Source organism: Lissotriton vulgaris, chromosome 11 (assembly GCF_964263255.1).
Source record: "Lissotriton vulgaris chromosome 11, aLisVul1.2, whole genome shotgun sequence".
Lineage (NCBI taxonomy): Eukaryota > Metazoa > Chordata > Amphibia > Caudata > Salamandridae > Lissotriton > Lissotriton vulgaris.
In genome coordinates, this window is record NC_141699.1 from 614,282,571 (window position 1) to 614,297,283 (window position 14,713).

The window sequence follows — 14,713 nt, forward strand, 5'->3', positions numbered from 1 at the left end:
ATGTACTCTGAACAAGAATGCCCCCCTCGTTTTGAAGTGTTTGAGTCCTTAGATGCAATTGATTGACATACTAACCAGGAACTCAGTGCATTGTACAAAGAGTATCTGCCCAGTTTAGCTCTAGGGTCTATAAGTAGCATGTTTGAAACATCGATTACTGACGATGATGTCAATCCCACTACTACAAAGAGCTGGTTTAACAGTGAAATCACACCCAGTCTTGGAGATCCTTGGCAAGGGCTGCTTGATAGAGACCACAATCAGTTATCAATGCCCTGTGCCACCCAGTCAGCTATATTAGAAGGTGTCACAATCGTAAAAGTTACGCAGCCTGTAATGTAGCCTGATTCCAATCTTGCTTCACCGAAATTACCAATGTATATCGAGGATAACCTAGGAAAGGAAGCCCAATCGTAAACTCGCTTGCTGGAATATAGCAGGACTATCCCAAAAATGAACAAATCCAATTTGGTGTGATGTTATTCAGAGTCAGGATATTCTTTGCCTCCAAGAGACATGGGCTAGAGATCCCCTACGTATCAACAGATATAGAACCATGCACACCGAAACAAGCGATAGTAAAGGTGGTAGATTAAAGGGAGGCCTCTGCACATACATCGCAATCACTCTGAATTTCAGTAAAATTTAACCAAGGCTAGATAATGCTTTCTTCCAAATTATTAACATTAAGATCGATAGCAAGGGATTGATAATTTTGAATAATCTGTATAATAATATTGCCACACGAAGTAGAAGCTGTCTTTAATGAGTTAAATATTGAAGTTCAATCTCTATGGCATAAAAGTGTCTCTGATACTAGGATCATTTTTGGAGGAGATTTTAACTGTGGTTTATGTACTATTGATGACTCAAATGTGTGTGGATTTGATGTAGAGGAAGGGCTCAGATGCACGCATTTCACTCACTCAAAAGTTGGGGAGCGGTTAAATGAGCCGTTATGTACACTGGACTTAGGATTTGTAAATGAAATGTGCTTGGAATCAGTACCTATGGGTTATACTTTTAGCGGGCAGGGCTTTTATTCCACAATTGATTTCTTATTGCTGTCAAATCGTTATGCCTCTCAAGTTAGCTCATTTCACATTGGAGATAAATCTCTGAGTGACCATTTCCCACTTTGTGTAACACTGAAAGGTTGTTTAAAAAGTACAAAAAGGGTTAATAGTGCTCCACAGCCTTTGGAGGCACTTGTAATGGATAGAACGAATGGTTATGTACTGAAATGGGCTATGGTTGACCCCAATCGCGTTCTAAAAACTGTGGCGACTAAGTGCAAAGGCAAATTTGATATTTGTACTAGCGATCTAGCTGGCCCAAGTAGCATTATAGAGGCCTTTGAGTCAATATCTAGCACTGTGAGGGAGGCCCTCTTTCTTCACAAGCCAAGGAAAGCAAAACAAGCAGGCTGGTTTGACTCACAATGCACGAAAGCACACACAAATTCAAAAAAGATTCTCCACACTATCCCGCGAGATCAGGAGGCCATTAGGGTTGCAAGGAGAACGTACAATCTAGCAATTAAGGGGAGAAGAGATGGCCTGAAAAGGGAAGCCTGGGAATCCCTTCATTCGTCTGCTTTAAGTAGGGATAGCAGTGCTTTCTGGAAGGCGATAAAAGCGCCTTTCTTGAAACCAGAATGGGGCCCCTCCATTGAGATTGCCATCTCAAAGCAACAGTGGGTCGAGCATTTTACAGAGGTCTTTAGGGGGATAGACTGGTTTAAAAACGACATTGTATTAATTAATAAATCTTATAATACTGACCTCAAATTCACCCTAGATGAGGTGGTGACGGCAATCTCCAACACCTGTGGGGGAAAGGCGCCCGGACCAGATGGGGTCCCCAGTGACCTTTTTAAATTAGACTTATCCTTTTGGGGCCCAATCGTTACGCAAGTAGCGAATGCTAGATGCTACTCTCCATTCCCAGCAACGTGGACCGAGTCAATTATAGTCCCTATCTTCAAAAAAGGAAACCGCTAAGACCCTAGATGTTACAGGCCCATTTCATTACTCAACTCAATGACAAAAATCTTAGATCGTGTAATTTTAGTAAGACTAAAAGCCTGGGCCTCTGATATAGGATTCTTTCTGATCTGCAGTATGGTTTTCGCCAAGGAGTGGGCACCATTGAGCAGTCTCTTAATCTTGCCTTATTGGTGGGAAAATATGTTAGTGTGAAAAATGGTAACTTGTTTTTAGCCTTTGTAGATTTGACAGCTGCTCTTGATTCGGTACGACATATTAAACTGTGGAAGCTTTTAGAAAAGATAGACGTGGGCCTCCAAATTATTCACTTTTTAAGGCGGTTTTACTGTAAAGCTCAAACTAGAGTCCGTTTTGATGTTAAGGGTGGGATCCCAACTCCAATCCCAATACATAGGGGAGTCCATCAAGGATGTGTCCTAGCACCATTCCTTTTTAATTTATACATAAATGATCTGGAGGACGTATTAATTAAGCAAAACGTTGACTTCCCTAAGAATAACCGTCGTCCAATCCCTGCCCTTTTATATGCCGACGATGCGGTCTTAATGTCCAGAACCCAAATCGGTTTACAGAGAGTTCTGAATGGTTTTAAATGATTTTATGTGGGACTTAGGACTAACAGTGAACACATATACGACTTATGTTATGAGATGTGGCGTGGGGAGGATAAAATATTGTGAAATGTTTATTGCGGATCAAAAGCTTGAAACAACAAAACCCTTCTCTTATCTGGGTGTCATGTTCCACCAAGAAGACACGTGGGCACAGACAACAAGATCTAAAACGCTTAGTTTCATTAACACTATATCAGCACTCAACCAGTTTTTGAAAAGATTAGGGAAACAACCAACAATGGAGCTTTTACAAATCTATTGGGCAAAATGTACTTCTACCGCAATCTATGGGTCTGGGGTATTGCAAATCCTAATTCTTTGCAAGTAGTGGAAAATACATTTGTAAGATATTTATTGTCTGTACCCAGAACAACATCTGCCTACATTTGTCAAGACGAATTGGGATTAACGTATCTGACTGACATCATTAAACTCAAACCAGTCTTACTGTGGCATCGTGTATGGACTAAAGAAAAACCCAAATTAAATAGGGATATTTTAAAGGACATTTTAAAAGTGGAAAAAGTTTTAAAGATTCCCTGGATTTATTATGTTTTTAATTTTATGAAAAATCCTTGCAATCAGTAAGCAGGAAGGAATTAAAAAAGGAAGGTATAGCGTTGCTTGAAATGACAAGTCTGACAACTGAAATACTCAAGCCCTCTGTATTGGATAACCAAATGATTTTAAGCGTCTGTAAAATACAGCCCTATTTAGCAATAGTCCCAGCAGGGTATGACAGGTTCTCACTAACAAGATTTCGACTCGGTATATAACACAGACTCACCAGCTTTCCTAATATGAATAATTGGAGTCGTACTCTGATAGCCTGTCCTTGTGATGATTGCTCATGTCAATCTACCATCCATGTTCTCTTTTTTGTGGTTTTTACTCCGCAATAAGGAAAGTGTGGATCTGACCAATGTTAAAAATGATGGGATTTAGGACTTGTTGTCCTGCGTATATTGCACTACAAACCCTGGATAATGTGAACATGATCTGGAAAGTTGGGATGTTTTTGAAAAGGGCGGTCGCTTACAGGAAGAGCTTAGTGTTTTAATTATCTTTTGGATTTTAATTCTGCTATTCCTGACTATATATATATTTTTTAACTTTCATGTATGACTGACATCAAGGAGTGATATTACTTTTATATTGTCATTTTTTATTACACTGATGTATGTACTGCTTTTATGATTGCACACTTTTACAATCGAATAAAGCTTTATTTGAATTTGAATTTGAATGCCCCCCTCACAAATGAAGAATCCCTGTCGCTCTGTAACAGCTTTCTAACAAGCTTTCCCGAACAAGCAGGTCCGGAGTTAGCTGCCATAATTTTGACTTCCTTAATGCTTGTTTAGTGATGACTTTTGCAATATGTTAGTGTTAGTGATCTTTGGGTTCCTCCCTAATTTGAAAAACAAAATTGTCTGAAAGAATGTTTTTTAAAATCTAATAATGTACACATAGTTTTTAGCAGCACCGAAGGGAACTACTTTGTGTGCGCATGTGCTCTTTGAAAAAGAATGCCATCTCTCACAAAGAAGTTAGCCAATAACTGAAGTGAGCTGAACTCCTGCACGTGCATTATACTGCAGTGAACAAACAAGATATGTGAGTGACAACAGCAGACAGGAAGAAGGAGTCACCAAATGGAAGAAGAGGACTGACTAAACTTATATGTAAGTATAATACATATATATATCTTTAGTAAAATTGAAACGTCTTGGCTAACACAAAGAGATGGCAAGGTCTCCTTTGAGGGGAGAGGGTGCAATCAATCTGGATTTGCTCCCCTACCAAACACCGCTGTAGGCCTCTAGTACATGGACAAGTACAGCAGCCTGGGCCATGCATTCTGCAGTCCTGCTAGCTGTTTATGTTGAGCCGATTGATAATATCCATCTATTATCTGAAAATGCAAAAGGTTGTCTTTTTTTATGAATTCATGCTATTATTGAAAAATTCTTTTAATCGCAACACCTACTTTTTCAAACAAGAACCATAGATTTTGACCTTATAAGGACTCAGGATAATGGATTTTCATAAAAGCCCACGAGCCCATAGGTGTCAATTCACTGAAACCTCAGAGGCAGTATAGGTCCCATTATGTGACCTTTGATGCTGACAACATTGCTTGACCTCTCGTCCAGATGGTATTAACGGAAGTGACATCAGGCGCGTTAAGTACAATCTGTATTAAGTGCACATTTATTACAATACAAGAATTGCCAGTTCAGAAATCTACTAAGTAGAATGCTACCATGACATTCCATGGTGCAGCCACTGACCAATGGCAGTTGGCAGGAGCGGCCCTTCCAGGTAAGAGCGGTGAGGCTGGGTTGAGGGGTATTCGACCAACAACCACGAGGAAAAATAAAATAAATAATTGTTTTACCCTTGTCGTCTGTCGAACCCCCCTCTATCCCCACCGCTCTTACCTGCACGGGCCGCGGCTGGCAGTGGGGTACATTTTTTGCTTGTGGGGCATAAATACCAGTAGTTCTTCATGTAGCCTTGACATATTCACAAAAAAACACGGAGTACAAAAGTGAAAAAACAGTTGTCTCAAGCATGTAAAAGAGCCTGCGACAGAATCCTAGTCGAGTGAATTCTACTCATGTCATTGTCTCCAAAGGCTTAAACCTTGTTGATACGATTTTAACATATGATTGAGGGGGTACACAGTCAAAATATCGAATTTTTAATTTCGACTTACACTTATATCGAGTTGCTAATATCGAAGGGACAGAATATCGATGTCCAGAATATCGATGGCAAGAATATCGACCCTAAGGTAAGTAATATCGAAATTACTTATATCGATAGCATATATATCGATGTAAGTAATTTCGATTTACTAATATGTGTTAGAAATTTTAGTTAAGTATTTAAATTAATTGTTATAATATGTGTTTAATATGTTTTTATAAATACAAAATATATAAAAGTAAATTATATGTTTTACTATCAGAGTGGGTTGTGGGTTTTTAGGGGAATAGGGTGGGAAGTAATTTATTTGTAATTAAATAATTATTTTTTAATGATTAATTTATTTTGCAATTAAATATTAATTGGCAATGATTTATTTTAATTGATTAATTGATTAATTAATTGATAATTTATGTATATTTTTAACTAAATTATATGTTTTACTACTGGAGCGGGTTGTGGGTTTTTAGGGGAATAGGGTGGGAAGTAATTTATTTGTAATTAAATAATTATTTTTTTAATGATTAATTTATTTTGCAATTAAATATTAATTGGCAATGATTTATTTTAATTGATTAATTGATTAATTAATTGATAATTTATGTATATTTTTAACTAAATTATATGTTTTACTACTGGAGCGGGTTGTGGGTTTATAGGGGAATAGGGTGGGAAGTAATTTAATTGTAATATTATTCATTTTGGGTAAAGGAGTATTTTTAGGGTTCAGGGTCAGTTTTGGGTTTTTGGGTAAAGAGGTATTTTTAGGGTTCAGGGTCAGTTTTCAGTTTTTGGGTAAAGGGGTATTTTTAGGGTTCAGGGTCAGTTTTCAGTTTTTGGGTAAAGGGGTATTTTTAGGGTTCAGGGTCAGTTTTCAGTTTTTGGGTAAAGGGGTATTTTTAGGGTTCAGGGTCAGTTTTCAGTTTTTGGGTAAAGGGGTATTTTTAGGGTTCAGGGTCAGTTTTTAGTTTTTGGGTAAAGGGGTATTTTTAGGGTTCATGGTCAGTTTTCAGTTCTTGGATAAAGGGGTATTTTTTGGGTTCAGGGTCAGTTTTCCCTACTGTTGCACCCACTGGAGTGGGAATAGTAATTATTGTTAATTAAGTATATATTATATATGATTTGTTAATATTTTTTTTATTAAATATGTATTATTTTTTTTACCATTATTAAATATATTTAAATATGTTTAAGTAATTTATAAGTATTATTTACAGTATTTTTCATTTTATTTTAAACCCCAAAAAACCGATATATTTGACAACGATATTTTTAACATCGATATTATTTTTTCGATATTTTGGTACTTACCATGTTGTACATAGGGCGTCGATATTCTTGCAATCGATATAATTACGCCGATATTTGTGTAGGTCGAAATTCTGTCTGTCGAAATTCTGTCATAAATCCGATTGAGGGGTTACACACTCTTGCTGGCAACTAAATCTGCAAAATGATCAAAACTGTAAGGTCTTCACAGTAGTATCACAATAACAAAGCCAACCTTCCATTCCACTAGAGGATCAGTGGGCGAAGGGGCGTTTCTTTCATTTAAACGATGGTTTCAACCAGGGTTTCAGTCAATTAGCTGGTATTATTGGCCAATATATGGGTCTTTTACAGGGCTGTACTGGAAACCATCATCAGCCCAGGGAAAAACAGTCAAACCAGATCCACACTGCAGGAGGCCAGGAATAGAATGGGGTCGGTAAGGCTGGTTCATGCGCCCCACCTTGTTCTCCAAGCAGCACCATAGCCTGCAGCCTAAGGGCACAATGGCCGCCCTGGTCCTGACTGTCTGTCTGCATTGACCCTGTTCGGTTTACTGAATGCATGTGACATTAGTCCCCATAAAACAAAAACAAAATCGTTTTTTTTGTAATTGTGTCTATTATGGGTGCACAGAACATAACACCACCTCCTTAGGATTTTGCAATTCGTTTTACCATAGCCCAAAAACTGCTGTTCAAAAGGGGGGTCAAATAAAGCAAAAACTGAGCACAAAGCAGGCACAAAAGCTGTTTGCTCTCTGTTAAACCTCATGTTAAATACAACTTGGCTGGAACAAATAAGATTTACAAACAGATTCTGCAACCAAAATTACTCCATTTGCTCAGAGCCCCATCCTATCGCAATGACTGCAATGAGATCTGAAAAACTCTGAAGTTCTAAGGAGTGGACTAGACAAAGTCAGAAGACTACAGTGTTGTTTTCAGGGCATTTAAGGCCCTTGTCTAACGTCATATTTGGTAAAGAGATTACATAGACATCACATACCATAGGGGAAGCAGGACCCTAGGACAGAGTAGCAGGTTTATTATTGGACATATGGTTAGTTTTGCGACTCGTTTAGTAACAATAATGCATGGCAGCCATTTACTCGCAGCACGTAAATGCAAACACTGCAGCAACGTGGAAAACAATGTCAAATGTAGTGGACACCTAAAAACGCCAAGCAGTGCCTGTTGATGTGTACCATAGGAGGTTTTTGTCCCAAACGCTAAGGGTTATTGCTTTATTTCCATAGTGTGTTTGAAATTTGAACGGCACACATTGGCTTTCACAGCGATGTTCTGCTGACAAGGGAGAAAGAAAGGACTGAATCGGGGCTTTAACCACTCCTCTGCTCCAGGTTAATTAGCTAATAAAGATAATGGACTGTCATTTGAATAAACTGAGGAAGAAGCATGGGAAATAGGGGGTGTGAAATGTAATAATTAGTCATTTTAGAAAGCTTAGCCTATGATTGTGAGTTACTGAGAGCTCCACAGATTCCTGAAAACAAGATCAAGAGCATAGCCCAGTGTATCTCTGGCTTCCTGTACCTTTTGTTCTAGAAAAAAAAGTTATGACCTGTCCAAAACCTTAAGCAGATTAAACTTGCAGGGAGAGAGCCTTGATAATTATAATCTCAGTGGCAGCGACCAGGATGTCGGAGAACCCTAGAAGAGATTCCATACCCGCCCTTTCCCACCTCATCCATTCCTCCACCCACAACTGTGCTACTACTTACTCCTCTCTGCACTCCAACCCTCCCTGTGAGCCTCAGCCCAGCACTATCACCCAATCACTAGTGATGCAGTATCCTCACTCTCCCCGTCCTGTGCATTACCTAGTATAACCCCCATCCTGTACATAGTTCTGTAGAATTGTCGTTTTGTTTGTGCTCCCCAAACCACATACCCTCACAGCTCGAGACAGGATTGGGGGGGGGGGTCCTGCCTCCACTCGCAAGGCACTAATACATTTGTCGCTTCCTGTTTTCTAGAACAAACATACCTTGTCATAATCACTCTACCCAAATTGTATGTTGCTGCTCGACTACCTGGTACAATGTGTTCCTTTAGTTTCTGGCCTGAGCCACCGGGAAACATTAATTGCAGGTACACATCACAATTGGCACTCCACCTCTGTGCTACTACATGCATCAACAGTTAAGAATACTTGTTTTATTTGATGTCATGTTTTAACTTCATTTTCTAATTTATTTTGTGAGCTGGTGGGGTTGCCAGTGAGCTCTCTGCTTATTTATTTATTTATTTATTTATTATTACAATTTGTAAAGCACATCCGTATGCCCGTGGGCGTCTTGGCGCTGAGCTTCCCCTGTCCACCCTCTCATAAATAGGGCTTCCAGTTTTATGGCATTTATTCTTTTGACATATCCGTCTGTATTTATCCATATTTATTTTTTGCTAATGTTATCTGTATTTATCCATATTTCCATGATATGAGTACCTACGGATGATAAGTCAATGCACTAATATGAAAACATGAACATTTTAATGTTAAGGCTTTGCATATATACTACTGTTTAAGCCTCTTTACTAAAATTCCTTTCTTTTTTTAACCCCTTACCTGTCAATCTGCATGGCTATTGAACTGGCAGTCATGGCTGACAGCATTTAGAATCACTCCAAAACAAAACTAATTTCTGTCTTTATCCACATTTAAAAATAAATACAGACAGGAAAGGAAATGTTTTTCTGTCTGCATTTATCTGTAAAAAATCAGTAAAATTGGAAAACAGTGAGTCTTAATCATAATTAAGCATCCCCAAACAATGAGTTATGAGATATTATGGGAGCTCCCAGTACAGTGTGCAGGTCTTACACCCAAGAGAGATGTGCTGCCTCTCTCAGCAGCAGAGAAGGAAGCCACTGGGCTGTGCAAGCCTATGTCTGCACATGCACGTGTTGTTTGCATGTGTGGTGCGCCTGCCTCAGAGTACCAGGTTTTCCTGCTCTGAGCTTGAGGTACTGACTGGGGTCCTAGACCAGAGCATGAGGTGTGAGGTAACAACACTGCCTCCACTTCCGGGCGCGAAACGTGAGGGCTGCTACCCTCTTATTATCTACAGCTACTCTGTGCTGAAAAGACTGTTAATCACTCTCATGTTTTCCGACCCCTTGTTTTTGTAAAGCGCTCTGATATCTGCAAAGATCTTGTTCGCGCTATATAAAACTTTCAAAATAAAATAAAATAAATAAAATAAATAAAGAGCCACAGAGACATGGAAAAGGGTTAAATGGTAATTCAACTACCAGTAATACCTTCATCTATAATGTGTTTGCAGTGATCTCCATTAATTTCCCTTTAAAAGATCTTCATAACTGTGTATGGTTAGTTTGACTAGTTTATGGATCAGTTAGGGAAGGTGGTGGGAGATGACCATTTCTGTATTCTGACATTTCATCTGAAAAAGATCATAAATTACGAACAAATGTAGTCAGGGTTTACAGAGGGGACCATGCACAAAACAAGTCCTTCCCTTATATTGTATATGAGGGATCATTACCTGATACATGTTCTTCCCTCACACTTTATATAATGGGTCTTTCCAACATACCTGTCCTTTCCTCACACTTTAACACACAGGGTGTTATGACTGTTTCTCTAAAGGTACAGTAGCAGAAGAGCTGAGAAGTCCATAACTATTACAGAGCCCTGCTGAAAACACTGCTACTGTGCATTAGTGTAAGCCACATCTGGTGACGCAAAGCACCCACTGCAGGCATTTCTATTTTACAATATGTTCACAGGTTTGAACCGTGCACTTATTCTACCTTTATGTCTACAAAACCAGTCATTCACTCCATCCTTAAGAGCTAGATAAAAAAGAATTCCATTGTGTTGTCTCTTATAAACATCGGGCCTCATTTATGGTTTTTTTGCCATAGGGCAGCGCAGCAGGCCTTTTTCCCTGTGCCGGCGTACAATGGGCTGCCATGCCATGGTGTAAAGGTGCCTGTGTTACAGAGATGACTATATTTGTGCAGGAAGGAAGTTTCTCTTTTTATATGTGCTGCAGAATGCATCACACATTGAAAGAGGAAAAAACTAGGAGAAATAAAGATATTTCTCCTCGTTGTGCCTCCCTGAGGTGTACGTGTTTGGCGCTGCCTCAGACTTATGATTTCTCGTAAATCTAGGGCACTCTCAAAAAGCCATGGATGCTGTTGGGAACGCCCCCAGTAACACCCATGGAACGCCCCTTTCAAGCAGTTTTCAGTGTGAAAGGGGCACATATTTATAAGGCCATGGAAAGCCATGTAACATGGCTTTACGTGGCCTTTTAAATATGCCAGTGGCAAATTGCACCACTGGAACTTCAAAAAAGTGACCTTCTGGTGTTGCAAAGGTACATGTCCAGTATTTGTAAAGTGCTAACAATTACCCAAAGATGTCAAGGCGCTGGGGGCCGTCGGGAAGATTAGGAGAGCTATTGCACAGTCACATGGTGCTGGGCTGATCTGCCGACAGCCCGGGGGATCGAACCGCGCACCCCCGGGTTCCGGAATCTGTTGCCCCGACCGCTGCGCCACACCTCTTCCACTTCCAAGGTGCTGGTAGGGCTTCATAAATGAGGCCCATCCATCCTTTTTAGCAGCCAGCACCTCCTACTTTGGGTGAAAACGCACTTCATAAAAAATCTGGTAAATAACTACTATGGCAGTTCTTCTGAGAAGTGTTTGTAAATCTAACATTTAGAGCGAGGGTACTCATAGTACGGCCCGGCAAGCCTTCCTTGGCAGCCCGCGGATCTTGCAGCGACTACCAGTGTGACTTGGAGACTCTGCTGCTCTGTGGGGGCCTGCCATAGTCAGAGTGGAGCTGCGGTGCTATAAGGTGAAATACAACACAGCCTCATTAACATGTGAATGTTCTTTTAAAGACCTGTGAAGTGCTAAGGTGCATCTGTGAGTGTGAGTGTGTGTGCCCAGAAGCTGTCTCAGCCCGGGCCACACAGGCAGGGTGAGATGACGGAGAGGGAGGGAGGGAAAGGGAGGGAGACAGAGGGAAAGGGAGGGAGAGAGAAGGAGAGGGAGGGAGTGAGGGATGGAAAGGGAGACTGAGGCGGAGTGAGGGAGGGAAAGGGAGGGAGAGGGAGGGAGGGAAAGGGAGGCAGAGTGAGGGAGGGAAAGGGAGACAGAGGGAGAGTGAGGGAGGGAGACAGAGACAGAGACAGAGACAGAGTGAGGGAGAGTGAGGGAGGGAAAGGGAGACAGAGACAGAGTAAGGGAGGGAAAGGGAGAGAAAGGGAGACAGAGGGTGAGGGATGGAAGGGGAGGGATAGGGAGACAGAGGGAGAGGGAGGAAAAGGGAAGGAGAGGGAGGGAGGGAGGGAAAGTGAGACAGAGGGAGAGGGATAGATGGAAAAGCAGGGTGAGAGAGGGAGAGGGAGGGAGGGAAAGGGAGGCAGAATGAGGGAGGGGAAGGGAGACAGATGGAGAGGGAGGGAGAGGGAGGGAGGGAAAGGCAGACAGACGGATGGAAAGGGAGGGAGGGAGGGAAAGGGAGGCAGAGTGAGGGAGGGAAAGGGAGATAGAGGGAGGGAAAGGGAGACAGGGGGAGAGGGAGGGAGGGAAAGGGAGGGAGAGGGAGGGAGGGAAAGGGAGACAGATGGAGATTGAGGGAGGGAAAGGGAGGGAGAGAGAGGGAGAGGGAGGGAGTGAAAGGGAGGCAGAGTGAGGGAGGGAATGGGAGAAAGAGGGAGAGGGAGGGAGGGAAAGGGAAGGAGAGGGGGAGGGAGGGAAAGGGAGGGAGATAGAGGGAGACAGAGGGAGAGGGAGGGAGGGGGAGGGAAAGGGAGACAGAGGGAGAGGGAGGGAGGGAAAGAGAGGGAGGGAGAGAGAGGGAGGGAGAGAAATGGAGGGCAACAGAGGGAGAGGAAGACAGAGGGAGGGAGGGAATGCGAGGGAGAGGGAGGGAGGGAAAGGGAGACAGAGTGAGGGAGGGCGAGGGAGGGAAAGGTAGACTGAGTGAGGGAGACAGAGTGAGGGAGGGAGAGGGAGACAGAGGGAGGGAGGGAATGCGAGGGAGAGGGAGGGAGGGAAAGGGAGACAGAGTGAGGGAGGGCGAGGGAGGGAAAGGTAGACTGAGTGAGGGAGACAGAGTGAGGGAGGGAAAGGGAGACAGAGTGAGGGAGACAGAGGGAGAGAGACAGAGGGAGAGAGAGGGGGAGAGAGGGAGAGAGAGAGAGAAAGAGAGGGAGAGAGAGAGAGAGAGAGAAAGAGAGAGCGAGAGAAAGAAAGAGAGCGAGAGAGAGATGTGTGTATGCCGGGTCTGGTGACTCAGTGGACGAGTCCACTGCAGGGACTAGTGATCAAACTCATGGTCAGTTTTTTTTGTTGCTCTAGCCTCGCCCCTCCCCCACTGACCCCGCCCCCACTGGTGCGGCCCTCGGACACAAACCACACTGTAAATTTGGCCCCCAAGAGAAAGTTTGTGAGTACCCATGATTTAGAGCATGCAACAAACTGGTATATACCAGTCAAAAGACTTGACATGGTTGGTTCCTCAAGCACAGTGATTGCTGCTTGTGAATGACAATGAATGAATGCGAATTTTAACTCTCCCTTCACTCATCCTCCATCCAATAAAGTAATATTTCAATAATTGGTCTGTCTACAACATAAAATTGAACAGGGATGGATAAAATCATTCCAGGTAGTAATGATTTCAGGGATATTGACGCACAGTACACAGACGTGCGCCTGGATGCGCGCGCCTTTTTTCTACAACTTGAATTCTTTATTATGCAGACTGTTGTGGAACATAGCTGAGCCCTGGGCGTTGGCCTTTCACAGCAGCTACGTCATTTTGTATCTAAAAGGCTTTAGGCCTCCCAGGCTTTACGGCTAGAATACCCTCACTGGCCTGAATTAGTCCAGCGATACTGACTGCTAATATGGTTCATGAGATGGATAGATATGGCCTGGCCACCTGGCCGTTTTTTACCAGCATGACCAGAATAATTAGGATAATCACCAAAAAACGATATTTATTTATTTACTGATTTGAAGGTTTTATATCTTTAACTCTTATCTGTACATACTTAAAAAAAGCACATATAAATAAGAACGGCACTTTAAATGTGTTCTAGATATGCCTAATTGTCCACGACTGCTAGTTCAAAGTAAATGAAGACATCACAGCCATGTCAACAAGCATTAGCATAGCCAATAGGTCTCACCGTTGGGACCTTATGTGTTTAGCCAGAACTTTTGGCTACGATAAACTCAATGAGATGAATCACACAAAGTGCACGGGACGAAGACTAAATGACATAATAAACTACAAGTCTTTTCCTAGACTAAATCAATAATATTTGTGCACCTAAGGAGTAGCTTTTTACCCATCCATAAACCGTTCCTGTGCTCTTTGAGGGATTGTGTGAGCAGATAAATACCAACAATTTACCGTTCCACTTAAGGAGAAAGAGAAGGGATACACAAAGTTAGACATGTTAGAACTGTGACATGTAAAGCAACTAAAAATGAATATTTCTGCACTAAAGCCAGATGCTGGCCACAGACCGTCCACACAGAGGAACTCGGCCAGGGCCCGTGGGAGAAGGTGAGCGTGGACTTCGGGAGTTTCCCTGATGGGCGAGTCACACTAGCCCTCATCGATAGCTACTCCAAATATCCAGAGGTGGAAGTCGTAAGCTCAACAGCTTTCCTACATGTCAGCCCTGCCCTAGAGAAAATATTTGGCATGTTTGGGTGCCCAAAGGAGCTCCGCAGCGACAATGGGCCCCATTCCAAGGATATGAGTTCTGCGAATTCATGCCCCACCATGGCATCTGACACCAGCGAATCACCCCACAATGGCCCACAGGCCAATGGGGAAATTGAACGTTTCATGAGGACAATAAATAAAACCCTTCCATTGCCATGGCGGAACAGAGTGAACCAGAGCAAGAGCTCCAAAGGTTCCTAAGGGAGTATCAGAGCACGTCTCATTGCTCAACGCGCCAAACACCCTAGGCGTTGATGTTCAACGGGCCCCGCCGGGATGGCATACCTGTGGCCCCTGGTTGATCTCCCTTCCTTTGACAAAGAGGAGGAGAGAGGAGCGCAATAATGATGC

At 42.3% G+C, this 14,713-nt stretch overlaps 1 protein-coding gene across 1 annotated transcript in view; it reads right to left on the reverse strand.

Annotated features, from left to right (window-relative positions):
- SLC9A9 (solute carrier family 9 member A9) overlaps window positions 1-14,713 on the reverse strand; it is a 3,064,289-nt gene that overhangs the window by 555,997 nt on the left and 2,493,579 nt on the right. The gene's annotated exons all lie outside the window — the stretch shown is intronic.